Genomic DNA, 20,421 nt, shown 5'->3' on the forward strand with positions numbered 1-20,421 from the left:
TTATTTAAAAGACAGCAAAAGCAAGAAGAAAGGGGAGACACCATCTGGTAGCAGAGTTTAGTTGTTGTTTTTGTTTTTAGGGTTGGTTTTTTTTTTTTGGCTTTGTTAAAAAAAAAAAAAAAGGTAAAAATCTATTTTGAATGTGATGAAAAGCAAACATCCAGAAGCAAATGAATCGGAACTGAAAGGTGATGCTGAAATAGCTAAGGCTGTAATGAGGCAAAAACAAGTCTTCGCTACCAGATGATATGGCATCCCGAGCATTTACATACTCACATCTGAAATACTAGGCAACGTGTAATGAATTCTCTACACAGCATGCACACACAGCACAAGCACGGCTAATCCTGCCTGCCATCTTAGCTCACAGAAGCCAGATACGCACTGCATGCAGCACACGAGCTCTGGGGAAGGAGGAGGCAGGGGACAGCTCACCTTAAATGCGGTATCTGATTAATGTTGTAAGTGACATTGCATATCAGCCTCAGAGTCTTGGTTCAACTGAGTAGGAGGGAACAAAGAAAAATGTCATCAACTGGTGATGCAAGATGAGCCCAATCACTAAACACTGTTTAGCAAACTCCAAATTCTGCAACCAGGCAGTAGAAGGCATTTCATACAGTTCAGCAGAGCTGCTGCACAATGACTGGGTCCTTCTGCTTCTGAGAATCAAACGGTCCTTTTTGCTAAGGAAGAAAATAAGCTGGAACGAACACTGTCATATCTTCTTCTTGAAGAAAGCTTTCAATACAGTATGTATCTGGCTCGGGATGCATTTTATAGACTGTTGATTTCATAGAATTGCTAGCAAACAACAACAACAAAAACAAACCTTTTAAAGCTATTGTAAAGTAAAGAGTCGTAGCATTTCTAGACTATTTTTCAGAATCCTAACTGGTGCCGGCAGGCTTGTAGAAGAATGCATGATCAGCTGTCTGTATCCGTGCTATAACCTCTAACCACAAGTCGTGTAAATGTATTCAGCTAAATGTATCTGCAGTACAGAACAGCAGATAGCTCCTCATCAGAATGGTATGAAAATGTGAATGAATTTGCTTAAACTTAGAAGCAGAATAAAAGCAGTTACAGAAAGATAAATTAATGCTGAGTTCCTTTGGATGTCTAGCTGACCATCATGAACAATAAAAGCTGTCCTTAGGACACTGACCTAAATAATGTTAAGTCTTGCAACAGCATACTGTACTTGCTCAGAATCTAGGAAATGTAAAATGATTTTTCTCCTTTTTCCCCCCTCCAAAAGCTAAATTGTCGAGTAACAAGCCATTCACAGGAATGCCAAGAGGCTTTGTGTGTATGTATCATGCAAACTGTAAGGGAAGAAATGGTGTTGAGCTGACATTCGATGTTTCTTTGTTTTACTTTGAGGCTTATCTTAGCTATGCTCCCACGATGACATTGACATCATGGAGGTCAGAGCTGACACTGGGGTGCTATCCGTTTTATGAGTGAAATGTTTTCCGAAAATTAAATCTCATCTACTCAAACACCGAATTTCATGTCTTCTTCAATATCCCCTCCCTAACCCCGCTGCTCAAGATTGATGGGCTTTACTTTGGCTGTATGTAATAAATCGGAATCACCTTCCGTAGAGGCTCTGATACATAATCGTAGGAATTAAATTTTTAAAGAAAAAAACCTTCAAGAATCCTTAGGCATTCCCTTTCAGTCTTTCATATCAACACACACACACAATTGAAGCTCAAATTGCAGTGAAATGTTTAACATGTGGAACAAAAAATGTGGAAAGAGCTGCTTATTCAGGATTTTGAAGAAATGCCTAATAAGCAAAGACTGTTTTGCTACAAAACCAGTGTCACCATGTTCCCAAAGAGAGGAAAACAGCATAGCCTGCTAGAAAAATTTCCTCCAGATACTGCCGGCAGGTAAAAAATCAGAAAAGCATTTCATTTATCATGCTGTAAAAAACATGAAGTCTTTTATTTTTAAGGAAATAGACCAGATTCTTTTCTACTCTTTCTTCAGCTACAAAGAAACCATACCCACCCCCACCCTTAGATCCTGGATGTAAGCCAACATTTTCATAAAATGCTATGAGACTGATTTTGAGTATATAATACTATGTTTTTTCTTCCTCATATTTCTCCAAAAGTCTTTAATTGCCTATTACATCACTAAATATGCTAACGTTCATTAATTTCAACATGTGCAAAAATGAATCCATCTTTTCTGGGGTTGCCTCTATTTTCTGTAAGGACTGACTGCAAATAATCAGATCAGCAAAACATTCCAGTCCCCCAGAATTTTTTTAAAGGAGAAAATGTATTTGAACATCTTAACCTAGGTACTAGGTTTCACTATCAGATCCTTTGTTTCTAACTCTCGTTCTGTCTCCTTCCACAGCACCCAAGCGATTTTTAGCTCAATGTATGGAAAGTGCCCAACCTACCTCTAACCTGTACTCTGAGTTGGGCTGGCCAGATGGTCGGTCATACCTGAACCACACTGAGTCCTCTTCTCTTTGGAGCACATTTCTCTCCCACAACTATTCCAGAAATAAACGTGGCTTTAACGGAAATAGTAGCTTCTGGTCTAATACCAATGGTGGAGCCATCTTCCCCACCCCCACAGCATTGCTCTATGAGCTCTGGTTAGCACTGACAGCGACAGAAAATTAGAATGGAGTGTCCTTAGGCTAATTCCTTCTTTACTATGGCAGTTGAGAATTAGAGAGACTATAGCGCTCAGTTACAAGGTACCAGTTTAATGTATGGTCATCTATAAAGCAGAGTCCTGGGAGTGGGGTTGGAGGAGGTTGAACCGAAAACCTAGGCATGTGATGCTCTTGGTGTCTGTCCAGATATTCCTCAGCAATAAAACTCAGACATTCACATTAAAATACTCACAAATTATCATGGAAGCTAAATACACACAATATGGGATCTACTCTGGACACACAAAATGAAGTCGCTGCCTCCTCTGCCTGAGACAATAAATGACAGTGACAAGGACAGTAATCCACACCAGGTCCCACAAGAGGAGTGCACAGTGTCACATCCACTTTGTAGGGGCAGGGTGGTGAAGATGGGCAGGTCCCTGACTGCTGCTCGGAAGCCAGGTGCCAGGGCAGGCGGTTTCCAAACCTCCCTGTGGGGTTCTCTGTCTACTCTTTTGTCAAAACGAGTCTAAACCATGTATTGGTTTATTTTGTGAAGTTCCAAAACATTCAACGAACAAATGTGGCTCGTTTACCAAACCTGCTTGTATTAAACAAATTTGAACTGTAGTTGAGAGCACCTAGATGGATGAGCTTGTTTAGACAGACGTTCTCAACCAGTAAATCCTGTTTTGCACTTAAAAAAAAAAAAAAAAAAAACATGCTAATGCCCAAATTACTTAAGCTTTGTCGTGATTACAAGTGGCAAGGGTATGCACTCACTTATGATTTTTAAAAATTGCCTGCTTGTCAACCTCCTCGGGGCATAGGCACAAATGTTCGTTTATCAGACAAATGCCTTTTCCATGATGAAAATTTTAACCTGTTTTTGCCACTTTGATGAGTCAAGCACAAGGAACCCAAAATAATCTGGCAGCAGCAGGCTGGAGAAGGACAGAGCTAACAGTAAGGGGTGCCTCTTTCACTTTGATTAATGCCCTTACTTGCTTACAGTCTCCTTCTACAGTCTGAGTTCATTTTATTTTCAGTCCTGTGGGTTCAAGTCAAATTGCATGACTTATGCAAAGTACATAATTCAAGTATGAACAAAGCTTGACTCTCTGTTTAAAAAAAACAAAACATAAAGTCAAGGCACTGAGTCCCAGAGGAATCCTTCGTTTATAAACATTTGGATTGGTTTGCACATTTCTTCGCTCCATTCACTGCATTAAAAACTACAGCTGGTTTCCGTTTATACCTAATATAGATATTCAGCATTTGTGGGTAAATTTGTTACCAGGTTCAGCTATTCTAATCTCAATTTTTAAAAATAAAATGTTTACCAGATGTAACATTTCTGCTTAAGTTCTTAGAATTTAAACGTTTTTATGAGGTTGCTTTTTACATTTGTTTGTAGGATGTTCACAGAAGCAACATAGTGACAATTTACCAATGACTAAAAATGCCTTTGGATGCTATTTTAGCCTAAATTCTTAGGAAAGTCCAGTGCTACTTTAAACATCTACATTTTGCCTAAAGATGTAGGTGGGAACTTCTGCTTTCTAACTAAGTCTATAGTAGCTACCATTTATTGAAAACCTACAACGTACTCAATATTTTAGCTATCCCTGGTAGCTCAGCTGGTAAAGAATCCACCTACAATGCAGGAGACCCTGGTTCTATTCCTGGGTCGGGAAGATCCCTGGAGAAGGGATAGGCTACCCACTCCAGTATTCATGGATTTCCCTGGTGGCTCAGATGGTAAAGAATCCGCCCACGTTGCGGGAGACTTCGACTTGGGAAGACCCCCTGAGGAGGGCATGGCAACCCACTCCAGTATTCTTGCCTGGAGAATCCCCATGGACAGAGGAGCCTGGTGGGCTACAGTCCATGAGGTCACAAAGAGTCAGACATAACTGAGCAACTAAGCACAGCACATATTATTTAATTCTCACCCAATGCCATTTCCTTCTCCAGGGGATCTTCCTGACCCGGAGATTGAACCCAGGTCTCCCACATTGTAGACAGACGCTTTACCATCTGAGCCAACAGGAATAATCCTGCAAGATGAATTATCATCACCTTTAGGTGAGGAACTAATTGAGATTACCAGTCACACACAGCAGAGTTAGGATTCAAACCAAGTCCAGTTGATTCCAAAGTCTGGGTCTTTCCACCAATCTAAGGAGGATAAAACCTGCTTCATCCACACTCTGCCCTGATGTGAGAATCTTCTTACTGCGCAGACTTGCGGTAGAGAAGACTTCCACTCCCTGGAGCCAGGATCATCCCTGTTGAGATGAAACAGTTTCAACTCTCCAGGCTCTGGGAACCGTGGGGACCAACGGCAGACAGTTTGGACCAGCAAGTGGAAAAGAATAAGAGAAGAGGGATTAACTGGACTGTGTTGGAAAGTTAAGGGTAGAAACCAGGATAACAATTTTGGTCAGAGATTTGTCATCATTTGGAAATGTTTTATCAGGCGAAATCAGTGGAAAAGCTTATGTATCCATCTGAACAAACTACTTCACCTAATGAAGTCCCGTCTTTCTGTGGTACAGATGAGGAAACCAAGGTTATGAGAGAGATGGTCATTGGCCCAAGATCACACACTTAATAAGTGAGTTTACTCATTTCCTACATTAAAATTTTTCTACAAGCCTGCATTTGTGGATAAATCTGTTATCTGGTTGTTAGATGGTCCAAATCTAAATTATCAAAGAAAAATCAGTATAACAATCAAGATGGACCTGGTTTCTACTCACAAATAGTATTTCTGTCCTAAACAGATAACATAAGTCTGTATGATGAGTTCCTTCCCCAAAAATATTTTATTTTTTAAAAGATTTTTTTTTTTGGATGCAGACCATTGTTAAAGTCTTTATTGAATTTTTTACAATATTGCTCCCATTTTATGTTTTGGTTTTTTGGCTGTGTGGCATATGGGATCTTAACCCCTGGCCAGGGATTGAACCTACACCCTCTGCATCAGAAGGTGAAGTCCCAACCACTGGACCACCAGGGAGGTCTCCCTAACACATTTTTAAAACGAACTTTTGAATGGGAAATTTTGCTCAACCAAGTTTAGTGTTTCAAGTGCATCATTTTAACAATTACCTCTTTATGTGGACATCTGCTTTCACCCCCATTTAACATCCCCTCCAGCTCTGAAGGTTTGGGATTCTAAAAAATCCAGCCTAGCTTGCTTCCTAGGTTGGTTAGGCCAAGAGCTGCACTCTGAGCCTCCTGCTTTCAGGTTATATGGCCAGTTGACTGTCTCGCTCATTGGCAGTAATTCTAGATGGCAACCAGAGAGTTTGGAAACAGGGTTTTCTAATCAACTCTATGAGCTCTAGCCTGCTTGGGATAGAAATATAAGAGGAGGATTATCTCTCTCAACCCTCCTAAAGCAGTAGAACAAAGGGTTAGATAAATGGACGAGCATGATGAGTTTGAGCTCCCAGAAGCCTGCTCCAGTTCTTTTGTTGCTATTGTTCAGCCACTCAGTTGTCTTTGACTCTTTGCGATGCCATAGTCGGCAGCATGTTAGGCTTCCCTGTCCTTAAGCATCTCCCGGAGTTTGCTCAAGACATGAGCTTTCTCACTTTCATCCATCAGCATCTGTATAATATGTGGACAAGGAGCACAGATTTGATGGCAAGGAGCCCTGGGGACCAAACTGAGGTTACCCTCAAGGAAAGGGCTGCAGGGAGAAGGGAATGTGAACCATGGGGCTTTAGACTGAGACAAAGTGGTGACTGACTTTGTGTTTCCAGGGAGACTGTGGTAGACAACGTCCCCCTTCACCCTCATCCAGCTCAGACTCTCCTGTGGGAATACTGTCAGCAGGGCTCACCATCATTTTCAATATCGCAACCTCAGCTCTAGCAGGAGATTGCCCCTGCTTTCACTGTGCAGCGCATTGGAAACATGGCACTAATAAGCATCTCGCCTGCCCACGAGGCCAAGAGCATTCCTGCATCCTCAGTCGCACATTGGCTTGCAGTCATCACTGTTTGCCACACCCAAGATGGAGAGCAAATGGAACAACAGGGTCTTCTAGATCCTGAACTGACCAAAGACATTCAGCAAGAAGGCCAAATTTCTTCTTTCTAGAGAGATTGGCAACTAGTTTGAAGAGGGAAGGTGGGGATGTAAATGATGGTAGAGAAGGAAGAAATCTTACAGATGGGGAAAATCTATCCTCACATGAGAGGATAATCCTCTCCTTATATCTCTGTGCATCCTGGGCAACAAATATTCCACGACAACCTGGGAACAAAGTCATTTGCTTTTTTTTCTCTCAGATAAATGACTTCGTGTTTCCGAAAGGTCATGACCATCAACCTCTTCTCACCAGAGCAGCTTAACAAACCTCAGTGAATCTTGACTTCCTTTGCACTAAAGATAAAAGCACAGTAGTTTTTGTTGTATTGAACTATCTGCCTTTACTCACGTCTCTGGCTGGCACCCTGTGAGACCTGTGTCTCTCCCATGGCAAACAGAGCATTGCCTAATGCGATGGAGGGACTTCTACGGGTAGGCTCTTAATTGACCAACACCAAATTAGGGGTCCTTTCTCTGCTCCACTCCCAGTGGAATCCTCAGCTTTATCTCCTGAAACCACTTCCTAAAATGAGAAAACTTGTTCCATGAGTTAAGGAAGGGATCTGGGGACTAAAAATACCTATGGAAGTCTTTCAAGTTCTTAATCACTTGTTTACCAAGGTGAGGGGCGGGGGCACAAGTTGTCTGGCGAGCGGACCACAGGCTATGTTTACATCTGTCCCTCCTAGAACAGGGAAAGGGGAGACAGAAATTAAGAGAGGCCTGATGACAACACCACAGCCTCCAAAATGTGCCTCAACATTTCCCCATGCTGTCAGTGGCAGAGCCCATTACACAGAATTACAGGATGGGCAAGGCACATGGGAAGGTGTCATCTGGACCTTTCTTGAAGGGAGGAGAAAATCAGATTCAGGGAGTGTGATATCTGAAGACCTCAGCAACCAGGATAAAAGCCAGATTCCTAAATTACGAGTATTCTGCTCTTTGTAGTTCAACACACTGGCTCAACTAATTAAAAAAAAAAATCCACCTTTCACTTGAGCGGATGCCTCAAAAATGATTATAGAATAAGTGAGTTAACAAATAGATTCCAGTATAGAGGGTTTTAACTTCTTTCCCAATTCCTCCCAGAAGAAAATGTTTAGCTATTTAACTTTTTTAAAGCTCAACAGAACATAATTTGAAGCAAAAATAGTAAATATCAGCCAAAATTATCACCTGAGACCCAGTATCATTTGAGAAGTATCAAGAGAAGCAGACTTGATTGCTATATTAAGTCAATCAGATTAAGTTCAGCCGGCTGAAGTAGCCTTTATCCTATTTGGTTTGCAAAGAAAAAAAAAAAAATCTCATGAGTTAGCATTAGCAGCTAAAAATAAGTTGCAGGTTTCATTTTCCGTTGTTCAGTACAGTTTTGAAACCAAAAGGTGCAAAACTAGGAGATTCACCAACGCCTACTGAAGATCAACAACTCAAATAGTCAGTCCCCTTTTGGGCACAGCGTCCTGATTACAACTCACAGCCAGGCCTGAGACACGTACACTTGGGCCCCTCTCCCCATGGTCTCTTGAGATGACTGCCCCTAATAAATAAGATGCGGCAGGAAATTAGGGGCTGAGGCCAGTCCTGGGGGGGGACAGTGGCTTGTGTGTGTTTCTTGTCATATCCGGATAGAATGCCACATAGACAGCAGCCCCATAGGCACAGCTTTGATCTTAGATGGCGCTGGGGACCCCTCCACAAAACAACTGAGTAAATAATGCTAGAATTTCGCTCGGATGAGGCCCTGAAGGTAATGAGCACAGTGGGGAGGCCTTGACCTAAATGCCCCAGGACCTTGTGCAATTCCCTACTGCGAACCCCGGCAGCTCACGATAAGTTTAATTTCAAAACTGTCTTCCCAGGGCCAAGTCTGGCAAAAAGGTGTTTGACAGAGGCGCAAATGCTTCAGAGGGAAGGCAGCCATCGCAGGCTGGGGCGTTCAGCTGTGGCACGGGGCCCGGAGAGAGCAGAGCTGGTGAGAGAAAGCCCTCTACTGAATGAGAGTGGTGGGGGGCGGGGGACGAGCAGAGAAGGGTTAATCTCCTTCCATTAGAGGAGGGGCCCTTTGGTGGAGGTGAAGAGAATAATCTGTATGAAGAGCAGGGAAGATAAAGAGCCATTCCAGAGAAGAAATTACTGTGCTGGGGCTGGAAGGATGATTCGTCCTAGAGTTTCACTGTGAGAGCGTTTCTTAGATCTGAGTCTTCACCTCGCTTTGAAGTTACAGCCTCAGGGTGGGGGAAGGGGGGATCGTCACACGTAGCCCTGCAAGACTTGAGCTTCGATTGCATCTGAGATGGGCCAACTTTGACTGATTCCGAGATGCAGAGGGTGAGGCCGCCTTAGAAGCCGAACCATAAATTAGCAATAAACAATGGGAGTTGCTCACAACAGAGAAGCCAGTGGCTGCATCCCCCTTTCTTGGGGGTGAGGAGCAACCTCTCTCTTTAATTAAACTTAAACTTTTAAAAAGTTGTTTTTAATAGTTTTGGGGGAACTAGTTTACTATTCACAAGAAGTTGCAAAAACAGTACAGTAGCTGTATGATGTCACCTGTCTTCTCAGAATGACACTATCTTGTATCAGTACTACTGTAATACAGTCTCTAAACCAAGAAGGTAATACTAATACCGGTACAACACTGTTAACTTAGGTACAGACTACTACTTCAGATTTTAGCAGTTTTTACATGCACTTGTGTGTGTGTGTGTGTGTGTCAAGAGTTCCATGAAATGTTATCACATGTGAAGACTGGAGTAGCTGTCAACACAATCCTGATACAAGACCAAACCATCACCACAAAGAAACCCCCTGTGCGACCCCACCGTAGTCACACCTTCCCCCAAGCCTAGCCCCTGGCACTGATCTGTTCTCAGCACTGTAATTTTGCCCCTTTGATAATGTGATATAAATGGAATCTTGCAGTCTGTAACCCTTTAGGACTGACTTTCTCTCACCCAGCAGAATGCCCTTATGAGCCATTCAAGTTGGATGGGTAGATGTGACTTTTTATTGCTGAATAGTATTCCATGATATGAATGTATCAGTTTGTTATCCATTCACCCACTGAAGGGCATTTGGCGGGTATCCAGTTTTAAGCTAGAACAAATAAAAAGGCTATGAATATTCATGTGACTGCTAAGTCGATTCAGTGAAGTCCAATTCTTTGTGACCCCATGGCTCCTCTGTCAATGGAATTCTCCAGACAAAAATACTAGAGTGGGTTGCCATGCCTCCTCCTCCAGGGGACCTTCCTGACTCAGGGATCAAACCCAAGTCTCATGTCTCCTGAATTGGCAGGCAGGTTCTTGACCATTATTGCCACCTGGAAGCCCCATTTGTGAAGGTACTTAGGTTCATTTGTGTAAACCTAAGTTATCATTTCTCTTCTGTAAATATCCAAGAGTGGGAATATATGGTATATATATGCTAACCTTTATTAAAAACTATCAAACTCTTTCAGAGTGTTGTACCATTTATACTCCCACCAGCAATGTATGAGTGATCCATTTTCTCTATATCCTCACCAGCATTTGGTAACATCAGTTTTTTTTTTTTTTTTTAATTTTAGCCATCCTGATAGACTCATTGGGGCTCATTTTGATGGTCCCCAGTCAAGATGGCAGTCACTTGTGGGGCCTCCAAAGCTTGACTGGTGTGGCTTCAGGTTTCTCTCACTGTTCCAGCTTTCCAAATACTGTCTACATAGCAATGTGCTGTTTGGCATTTTGATGATGGAAAATGAGGCTCTTGATATAGGGTGAGGCCTCAGGTTTGTCCAGTTGCTCCTGACATCAGTAGTAGGACTTCACCATCTGGGAATGTTGGGTTTCTTTAAGGCAGTATTTCTTGGCCCAGCAGGCAGACTTGATACCGGTGACATTCACTCCCGTGGAGTAATATGAAGGCCATGATATAACAGCCATGAGGTGGGGACAGACTTTGCCTGGACTGGGGTCTTCCTGAAGCTTTAGCCAGAGACTGTGTAAGTGCTTTTTATTCCTAAAGTTAGTACCTTATTAGCACGGGGTGGTGGGATGGTGGTGGGACATGAAGTCAGCACAGACAGGTAAGGACGGGATCACCAGTGGCACCTGTCAGATGTCAGAGGCCCCACTGAACACTTCTTGCCCTTGGCCCCTCTACTCTGTTGACTGCTCAAGACTCTCCTGCAGCATGTGGACACCTTGTCTGGATGGCATGGACCTCTGATTTCTACCTCCTGGGAGTTAGATGTGAGGCAATGTGTCACCACCACAGGGAGCTTCGCAACCTAGGGATCCAGGTCCTGCCAGCAAGTAGAATTCCATCTGAGTAGCAGAAGGTGCCTCAGCCAAGGAAGGTGTTCAGATGACCAGGGAATCGGGCTTTGAAAAGGGCCAACCCCATGGGGATGACTCAAACAGCCCCAGCCATGTCTGGAAAGTCATCCTCCATCTGTTGTACCCCTGATTCAAGGGAGGCTGTGAACCTTCCCAGAACCCATACCCATCAAGACCCTGCTTCCACAGGTTTGGCCAGGAGGTCAAGAATCAGGAGGGTAGTGATCCTGCATCAGGACAGCCAAGAGATAATGGAGACCCTGCACAGAAGCAGGGAAGCTCGGTGATCTTAGGTAGATTCCCTCATGCTTCTGTATGGAAGATGGATGCTGTGAAGGTTCTCCTCTGGGTTCCTCTTGGTTCTGGCTCTTGTGCTTCACCTGATGCATTCACAGGAGATGCATGTGAACTTGGGCATGGAGGAATCTAGATGGTGTCTTACAGAACCTGATCATGAACTGGGGACTGTTGGGGGCTGAACAGTCTCTGGAAGCTGAACTTGAGGCTGAACCTGAAAGCCAAATGATGAGATGGTGGTCTGATGACTTTGAGAAGAGTTATGCAGATGGGATGGATAGTCACACTTCCTCTTAGAAGGTGGTGAGAATTTTAGAATTTGGTTGTTGTTTATTCACTATGTTCTCTTATTTTCCAGGTTTCCATTCTTGGGGACCTTTTCTCTAACTCACTGCTCCATTTGGCCATGTGCTCTTACTTACCTCCCATCAGAAGGCAGCCAAGCACATAGCACCTTTCAGATACAATGAGGTAGGTGGAGACGGGGGCAGTACCTCGCCTGACCATGAATTTGGGTAATGAGACTCCATCCTTAAGGCTGAACCACGGCAGCGCCCCTCAGCTCTGGCTTTGGCTTTTCCACTCATGACTCCCGTGACCTAACATTTGCCCACAGTGTAAATCTTGCTCTGTCCCTGCTCTGTTCTCTTGGCTTCTGACTCTGGACCCCACCTCCTACTTGGCTCTTACGGCCTGGATCCACATGGCTGCCCTATGTCTTCCTCGGACTAAGTGTTATTATCTCAGTGCTCAGAGCACAGGGTAGTCTCTTACGGTGTCCCTCACAGGGTCTGGGCTGCCCACACGTATCCTGAGATATGCCCTGCCTATCAGAAGGCAGATACACATTCTCTGGTAGAACCAGGGGCTCACTTTAGGAGTCAGTCTTCTCACAGTGCCTTGTCTCTACTAATGTACCAGAGAAGAACAAATCTGACTCCATATTGGAGCTATTCCTCCAGCTCTAACCCTTGCACTCTGTTGCCTGTGCTTAGGCATGCTGGCTCAACACTTTGTGAAAAAGAATGCTGCCAGTAGTCCAAAATGTTCATGATATCCCATTCTCAAGACTGTGACCTTTAAAAGTATAACACTTCTCCATTCATATAGAGATAAAAAGTTGCATAACAGAGCATAACATTTGTCTTGCTGGAGGTTTATCGGAACATTGTGACCAGATCTATGTAGAAGGCTGTAAGAACAAAGGATTCCAACATCTAGATGTTTGCAACAACCAGTCAAATCTGTTCCTGTTTTAGTATAAAAGAAGCCTGAACTCTAACTTGGGTAAGATGGTTGCTGGCTTTCTGCATAAAGTTGGTATTTTTTGACCCAACAACTTGTCTCTCAATTTATTGTCCTGTTGCGCAGTAAGCAGTACAAGCTAGGACTTAGTGATGCTACTCAGAGGTTGGGTGGATCCAGGCCCTTTGTCACTCAAGTTCTAGTTCTTCCTCTGCCACTAGATCTCTTCGTAACAACCACAAGTGAGTGAATCAACTATTCTGTGGCTCAGTTATCTTATACTTACAGTAAAGTTTCCAAACTCCCTAGCTGATAAACTTTCAACTGTATCATATCACGATTAAGGAGAAATCTAAAATTCAGAAGCCAAAAAACACCTTTAAGTTAAATTCTAGTTTGGATGTACTAGCTTACAGTTCCTTGACTTTTTTCTGTCTAGTAAGTATTGCTGAAAAATGAGTGTTTATTAAATTGAACACAATATTATCAATAATCCTCAGGCCTTAATGTGCATAGGGACTGAGAGGGTATATTAAAATACATATTCCTAGACCCTGTCCTCAGAGCTTTCCATGCCACTGGGGCCTAGGAACATGCATTTTAACATGAGAAACTGAAGGGGACTTAGATTTTGAAATAGACATTGGTGACTTTTCAGGGGCTGACTTACGCATTAGGAACTTTAAAAATAGGCCATTTGACCTACTGATTCAATTCTAGGAATTTTCCCTTAGATGTCCACCAAGATTTATTTATAAGAATGTTTTTACGTTTATAATAGCAGAACACTAGAGGCAATAAAAATGTACATAAAAAAGAATGGATAAATTAAGACATATCCATGCAATGGAAACACAGCCATTAAAAATAAAAATTTCAAAAGATCATCTAGTGACTTGGAAAAATGTTTACAACATAATGTTAAGTGGGGTGAAATCATTTAGTGACTTGGAAAAATGTTTATAACATATATAAAATTTAAAAAGAGGCATATAAAATAGCATTTCAATAATGTTCAAAAGAAGAAAAGAATATATATGAAAAAACTGACAAGAAATACATCAACATGTTAATATTGAATTGTTGGTTGGCTGTTAGATTACTGCAGATTGTTGGTTTCTTCTTTTCTTTATTTTCCAGATTTTGCATAGTGACTAGTTATGGCTCTTTTTATTTGAAAAACAATGCTAAAAATTTTTTTTTTTAAGTAAAGAAAAAGAATTTGACTCATGAGGAATGAAAAGAGAGGGAAGAGAGACCTCTTAGGAGCCTGGTCCAGCCATGGCCTTGCTGCTGTAAGAGGACTTGGAAGACAGACTGAGTCTGGTGCTGGGGTGAATTTTAAGCTACATTCTCTTTTGCAAAGTACCTTGGTATAGTCAATGCCCAGGAATTTGGGTCAACGAGAAAATCCTTTTCACTAGATACTAATTTCTTGCTACACTCGAAGATAACAGACTATAGGAACAGGGACATGGGAGGGAATTCAGTGTGAACAACATCTTTACTGCTCTTGAGTTGATCTCATGCTTGTTGCCTCTGTGTATAATCCCCGTGGCCTCACCCTAGAGCACCATGCAGACTGACTACACTCTGCTTAGGGGCTCCTGGACAGATGATAGGCTTCATTCCAGCTTGGGAGACTCCACCCAGGGCCAGAGCTTCCATGGAGCTTCCAGCCTTCTTCCATGGAGGCTTTCAAAGCCTCTTCTGGCCAATGCACTGGGAGCCCCATTGAGTGCCAGGAAGCATCCTTTTTTGGCAGACAGATGGCTCAACTTTACTTTCTCTCATGGGTCTCAGTGATCCATGAGTCAAACCTGAGTAAGAGTAGAAGATTCTTGGTTAGGCCCCTGGCCTAGGGGGCCTAACCTTTCCAAATGTCCTTGAAATTTTTACACCACATGCTTTGGCTAGTTAGGAAATGGTGCTAAGGATTTCAGGTTCAAGTCAATTTAGAAAGATCAATAAATAAATATGCTTGCAGTATTATTAGCAATATCAAAATCCTAACACCAATACTGATCACAAAGACGGTAATTGTTTTCATCAACACCCTAACTTGCCACATATTTTCCTAAGTTGTCCAAACCATTTCACATATATTACCTTACTTATTCTGACAGAATCTCAGCTTTACACTTTTAAAAATACCATTTTGGAGGTGGGAGGAAGCTATAAAGTTCTGATGAAAACCAGAGGCTTGAGTTAAAAACAAAACCCTGAAGTCTTCAGTGTGGTGTTTTCCAACTGTGTTCTTGACAAGAAGTCAGGGGATTTCAGCATGAGAAATCACGAAGCCCCATTACCATGAATTCTCAGCTTTGGTGACTGTGATGTGGCCTGATTGCAAAATCTTCCAAACAGAACATTCATAATGCTGACCCAGGGCAAGAGGGGGGCGTGTACTTCTGTGCCCTGAAAAGTATAAAACTTTTAACCTGGGGTTAAAAATAATCAACTGGTCCAAGCACTGCCTGCATCAGCAAACTGTGCCCAGACCACAACTGAATCAATAGACATAACCTAAGTTCTGAAAAGACTATGTAGCCTCACATTGAATCGTACTCCTCATATGAATTGGAGAATGGGAAAAAACCCAAACATATTATATATATATTAAACTGAATCACCTTGCTATACACCAGAAACTAACACAACATTGTATAAATCAACTATACTTCATGGCAACCCACTCCAGTACTCTTGCCTAGAAAATTCCATGGATGGAGGAACCTGGTGGGCTACAGCCTATGGGGACACAAAGAGTCGAACATGACTGAGTGACTTCACTCACTTCAATAAAAATTTTTAACTAAAATAAAATATAAAATTATAAGTTAAGGAAGCTTGAGAAAGTCTAACTTTCCCCATAATATCTACTTTGATGCATTTTTGAAAACGTTGAAGGTCAAAGTATTTACAAAGTGTGCTTGTTACCCTTGCCTCACTGGTGGGTCTGTAGTGTTAACCTAGCATGCTGTACCAGCCCGATGAAGGGGTTGTGTTGCTGGCAGTGAAATTTTGATTTGGTGGTAGCACATCTCTTTCTGCCACACTAGGCAGCTAGACATTAAAAATCAAGTTGATCCCAGCTCACTCCCTCACTCCTTTGTCAATTCCTGCATCCTTAGTACTTTGAGGAGTCATTCTTACATGGCAGTTGAAGTTAACAATCTGTGACTAACAGTCTCCCCAGTGAATAGACCCTGACTCCTTTTCCTTCTTAACCATGGTCTTGACCCCGCCCTTCCTGGCAGACTCCTTTAGGCTTGGACATGTAGCAATAGATCATTCCCACTCGACGCCAGCTTTTGAAACCTGGTACTTGTTCTCAGCTTACTCCTTGTGGCTGCTCCCTAGTTGCAGGTCCTGGGCTCTCCCAGTTAACTTGGTTTTATCTTTAGTTTTCTCCGCTAACCCAGCCAGCTCTCCACTCAGTAGGTTCTTTTGGGACCCACCAAACCAAGAAAGGCAATGGCAACCCACTCCAGTACTCTTGCCTGGCAAATCCCATGGACGGAGGAGCCTGGTAGGCTGCAGTGGCAGGGGGTCGCTAAGAGTCAGACACAACTGAGCGACTTCACTTTCATGCACTGGAGAAGGAAATGGCAACCCACTTCAGTGTTCTTGGCTGGAGAATCCCAGGGATGGGGGAGCCTGGTGGGCTGCTGTCTATGGCGTCACACAGAATTGGACACAACTGAAGCAACTTAGCAGCAGCAGCAGCAAACCAAAAAAATGGACTTTCAAAGGTTGAAGCATTTTTGCAACAAATCCACTCATTCTTCTATCCCACTCCTCCTGATGTGAGGGACTGGGCGGGGGCGAGGCAGCAGTAATAGGAGATGAGGCCAGGCTCTGAGAGCTGTGTTAAGTCAGTCAGTAGCTGGCCTTCCCACACAATGGACAATGTGTATTCTTCAGGGTGTGGGTGTGAGTGCCAGAAATGTCAAGTCCAGGAGTAAGATATAATCCAAAACCAGAGTGTCTAGCCAGATATTGACAGTGAAACTAGAGAAGTAGGTACCAGGCAGCTCAGGCAAGGACTGGAAACCATTTTTATAGTCTGTGTGCTGCTAAAGTGAGCACGTGCAGCCCATTTGTATTGGAGATCTTTACGATGCCTTGCGGCCATCATAGAGGCACCACCATATGGTTTCCGATATTTTCCAGCAAGGGGGATACTGCACCAAGACCAACAATGATGAAAAGACTGCATAACATATAAAATCAGTTCAGGGCTCTTCAAACAGGGCTTATAACCTTACCACTCATGATTGCAGTAAATGTTTTGCAACTTTTCCTGAAAAGAAAACGCTAGAACTATACATCAAATCCTTTGGGTAGAATTAATACCCTCAGCTGGAGCCTTTTTTAGTTTACTTTCACATGTTTCTCTTATAACTTGGTTTCAGGATCCCATCTTGTCAGGAATTTCCCCCTCTACCCCCAATATTAAAAATTATGCCAAGATCTAGAGCAGGGTAGCTTCCCAAAGCCCCCAGGAGCAAACTGAACTATGATCTAAAAAAAAGAAAAGAAAAGAAAAAAAAAGAAAACAACCCACCAAGAGCTTTCCTAGTGACCACTAGGAGAACAGATTCTATTGGACAATTCCTACAAGCATGACAGAGCCAGAATGGTCTTAAATCAAAAGGACCCTGGAGGGGGAAAAAGTGGAGGGAAGAATGCCTTTCGTGGTTCACTGGCCACTGGTGGCCTAGTGGTGTTTATGTAAAGGCTCAGCATTAGGACAGACAGAGGCTTCTTGAAAAATCTGCTCCTTGCCCTGCTGCTGCTGCTATGTCACTTTAGTCATGTCCGACTCTGTGCGACCCCATAGACGGCAGCTCACCAGGCTTCCCATCCCTGGGATTCTCCAGGCAAGAACACTGGAGTGGGTTGCCATTTCCTTCTCCAATGCATGAAAGTGAAAAGTGAAAGTGAAGTCACTCAGTCGTGTCTGACTCTAGCGACCCCATGGACTGCAGCCCACCAGGCTCCTCCGTCCATGGGATTTTCTAGGCAAAAGTACTGGAGTGGGGTGCCATTGCCTTCTCTGGCTCCTTGCCCACTCCTTACCAAAAAGTGTTAGTTATATTAATATAATTCTAAATATCTGATCTCTTTTTACTTCCCCCACTACTTCATTCTGCTATCTTATTTTTGAGCATCCCTAAGTTCCTCATTATGCCTTGCAGAGCAGACGACCTCTTCGTCAGAAACACTCCAGAGCTGTTACTGGAAAGTGGCTGCCCCCCATCCAGGGACTACATTTCCCAGATGCCTTTGCAGTTAGAAGCTGTCATGTGACTAGAATTTTAGCCAATAGAATGTGAGTAGATGTGTCCTGGCCACTTCTAGGCAGGGGCCATAAAAATCTCCATGTGCACTTTTTCACACTCTTTTTTCCTCCTCCACTGGGAAGTGGAAACAATCCCAGGTGATCTTTAAAACAACATACTGCAGAAGGTGGAGCCTCTCTCAACCTACGTCTCTGAATGAATGTGTGACCTTTATTGTTACGTGACCAAGAAATAAACTTCTATTGTGTTTGAGTCATTATACCTTTTTCAGTCTATTACAGCAATTAGCCTATCTTAACTATTACTATTATCCTCTTTGATACAGCTGTTATTGTTGTGTGCAGAAGTCCCCATGCCTTCTTCCCTTTCCCTGTACCTTGCTGCTGCTGCTAAGTTGCTTCAGTCGTGTCCGACTCTGTGCGACCCCACAGACAGCAGTCCACGAGGCTCCCCTGTCCCTGGGATTCTCCAGGCAAGAACACTGGAGTGGGGTGCCATTTCCTTCTCCAATGCATGAAAGTGAAAAGTGAAAGTGAAGTCGCTCAGTCGTGTCCGACTCGTAGGGACCCCACGGACTGTAGCCCACCAGGCTCCTCCATCCATGGGATTTTCCAGGCAAGACAACAAAATAAAAGAACAGATTTAGTCAACTAAATTCAAGCAGCCATTAGGGACAAATGACACTCACCAAATCAATGGTCGCAGCGTTCAGACCTTATAGCCAGATGAGGAGCGGTTTAGCAGAGCCTCACTTCTAGACAACCTGATATATTAAGATAAAACAAAAAGTAAAATGTAAGATCTACTAAACAGATGTATTAGCAAGCAATGGTTAATCTTCAAAGGGTGTTGTCAGTTTACAAAGGAATCTGCCGCTCTTTTCCAGTAAGCAACAAGCTTCTCAATTGCATTTATAACATAAGATACATTTAAAAATACCCTTACCCCATCATTATAGAACAGAATTTATGAAGAACAATTCTACTCGGCTAAGTACACTATACAAAGACTAGATAATGACTCAGGAGATGACTTTGGATGCCAGGAGAACTGGGTATGATTTCTATGTCTGTGTGCTCTGCAATTCTTATGAACAGGTTAAAACTTTTCTCCTGGGAACTTAACTTTCTGGGGTAGAAACTTCCAGAGCTTGTAAAATTATAGGCTACACCAAGACTTAAACTTGATTCAGTGAAATTAAAACAGACATCAAAGATACATTATCATCAGTCTCTGCGTTTCATATCATCCCAGATGCAATGGCACAAGCAGGAATGAAAATAAGCTCTCTGAAAACAGGGAGATGAGACAGCGGAGGCGCACGAACTGGAACAACCACAGAGAACCAGAAACACGCTGCGTATGGGTGGCAGGTTGTGGTCATTTTCTTACCAGAGCTGCCAACTTTTAGCAGGTTAGGTGTGAAAATACCACTTGACAGCACAGGGCACATATTTGCCTAGAATGGGGTTTATTTTTGTTTCTGATGATTTGGTATAAGATCCAGGAAACAAACATTTCAGAACTCTGAACAAACATGCTGGCCGTCCAAAACAGAGCACTAGCGGGGAAGGACGAAGAGGAAACAGAACAAGAGGGGTGACGGGGAAAGGCACGATGTGGGCCCTTTTCACCAGAATTTGGCCTCACTCTGTGTGTGTGTATTTTTTTTTTTTAAGAGGAAATGCATCCTGGTCTGGGCCTGTGGATCAGAGAGATCCCCTCGGTGCCATGTTTGGAGGGTCTCCCAGATGCAGCCCCCACACCCTCCCCCTGGGCTGGGGCCTGCCAGGCGCAGGTGTCAGGGAACAAGATGGCGCCCCACAGTGAAGGGCGCGGTGTGAGGGGGTCTGGGGGCGGCCTGCACTTACTCCGAGGCGCTGGCTCCTCTGAAACCCAGACGCTGCCAATTCCCTGGGCTCAGGAGTTCTAACCGCCTTCTTGCTCTGGGTTCTTCACTTCTGGTCGAGATCAGCTCCACATATTTTTCTGATGATGTCACCCATTCTGACTTCCTACATTTTGAAAGTTGATATATAAGTAAAACCTTCCGTGAGGCTTCAGAAAAAAAAACCCAAAAAAAAGCAGCAGCATAAAAGAAAACCAAGGTGTGCTGTGGGGCGATGGAGAGGAGGAGGAGAGAGGCAGTTGCCTCCTTATTTTGAGATTTGCTGCAGCCTGCGAGTGCCACTCCCCAGCCAGTTTCCTGGCTGCAGAGGGAGGCCAATGGCCGGGCGTGGGTGACGTCAGGGCCAGGCCTGAGTCATCGCCAGCGGCCCGTCTGCCCTGCCACTCGGAGGGGGACAAAAGGAACCTTTGATGTCCAGAGGCCCTCCTCTCGGGACACTCGCCTGTACGAGCAGCAGGCCAGAACATTCCTGCCGCCTCCCCACCCCCGGCCGCCCTTCCTACTTCCGGAACCGTCCCTGGCAGATTCAGCAAGGCCTCCTCAGGGGACATCGCCCTCCTGCATGGCAGAGGCAAGGCCACTCTCTGGCAAAGA

General features: G+C 43.6%; 1 protein-coding gene and 1 long non-coding RNA gene across 19 annotated transcripts in view; one reads left to right on the forward strand and one right to left on the reverse strand.

Moving 5' to 3' along the window:
• The window catches only part of ZBTB38 (zinc finger and BTB domain containing 38), a 78,938-nt gene extending 58,840 nt beyond the window's left edge, over positions 1-20,098 (reverse strand). For 7 of the 14 annotated variants that reach the window (XR_009495437.1, XR_804518.4, XM_059888963.1 and 4 more), the window contains exons 1-4: positions 19,790-20,098; positions 18,607-18,681; positions 4,746-4,926; positions 436-501 (exon numbers count right to left, since the gene is read on the reverse strand). The gene's annotated coding sequence lies outside the window, so the exon portion shown is untranslated. Of the gene's footprint in view, positions 1-435; positions 502-4,745; positions 11,579-18,606; positions 18,682-19,789 lie in introns of all 14 variants that reach the window. The other 7 variants (XM_015473406.3, XM_059888940.1, XM_059888965.1 and 4 more) reach the window with 5 other exon arrangements.
• LOC104971030 (uncharacterized) lies at positions 205-17,421 on the forward strand. 5 transcript variants are annotated; one of them, XR_009495440.1, is made up of 4 exons: positions 205-752; positions 8,608-8,720; positions 10,604-10,730; positions 11,723-17,421. It is a non-coding gene; the product is annotated as an uncharacterized lncRNA (long non-coding RNA). The 5 variants fall into 5 exon arrangements; XR_009495439.1 differs by having other exon boundaries at positions 10,607-10,730; XR_009495438.1 differs by having other exon boundaries at positions 8,608-10,730.
• Positions 20,099-20,421: the final 323 nt, after the last annotated feature.

The sequence above is a fragment of the Bos taurus genome, chromosome 1 (assembly GCF_002263795.3).
Source record: "Bos taurus isolate L1 Dominette 01449 registration number 42190680 breed Hereford chromosome 1, ARS-UCD2.0, whole genome shotgun sequence".
NCBI lineage: Eukaryota > Metazoa > Chordata > Mammalia > Artiodactyla > Bovidae > Bos > Bos taurus.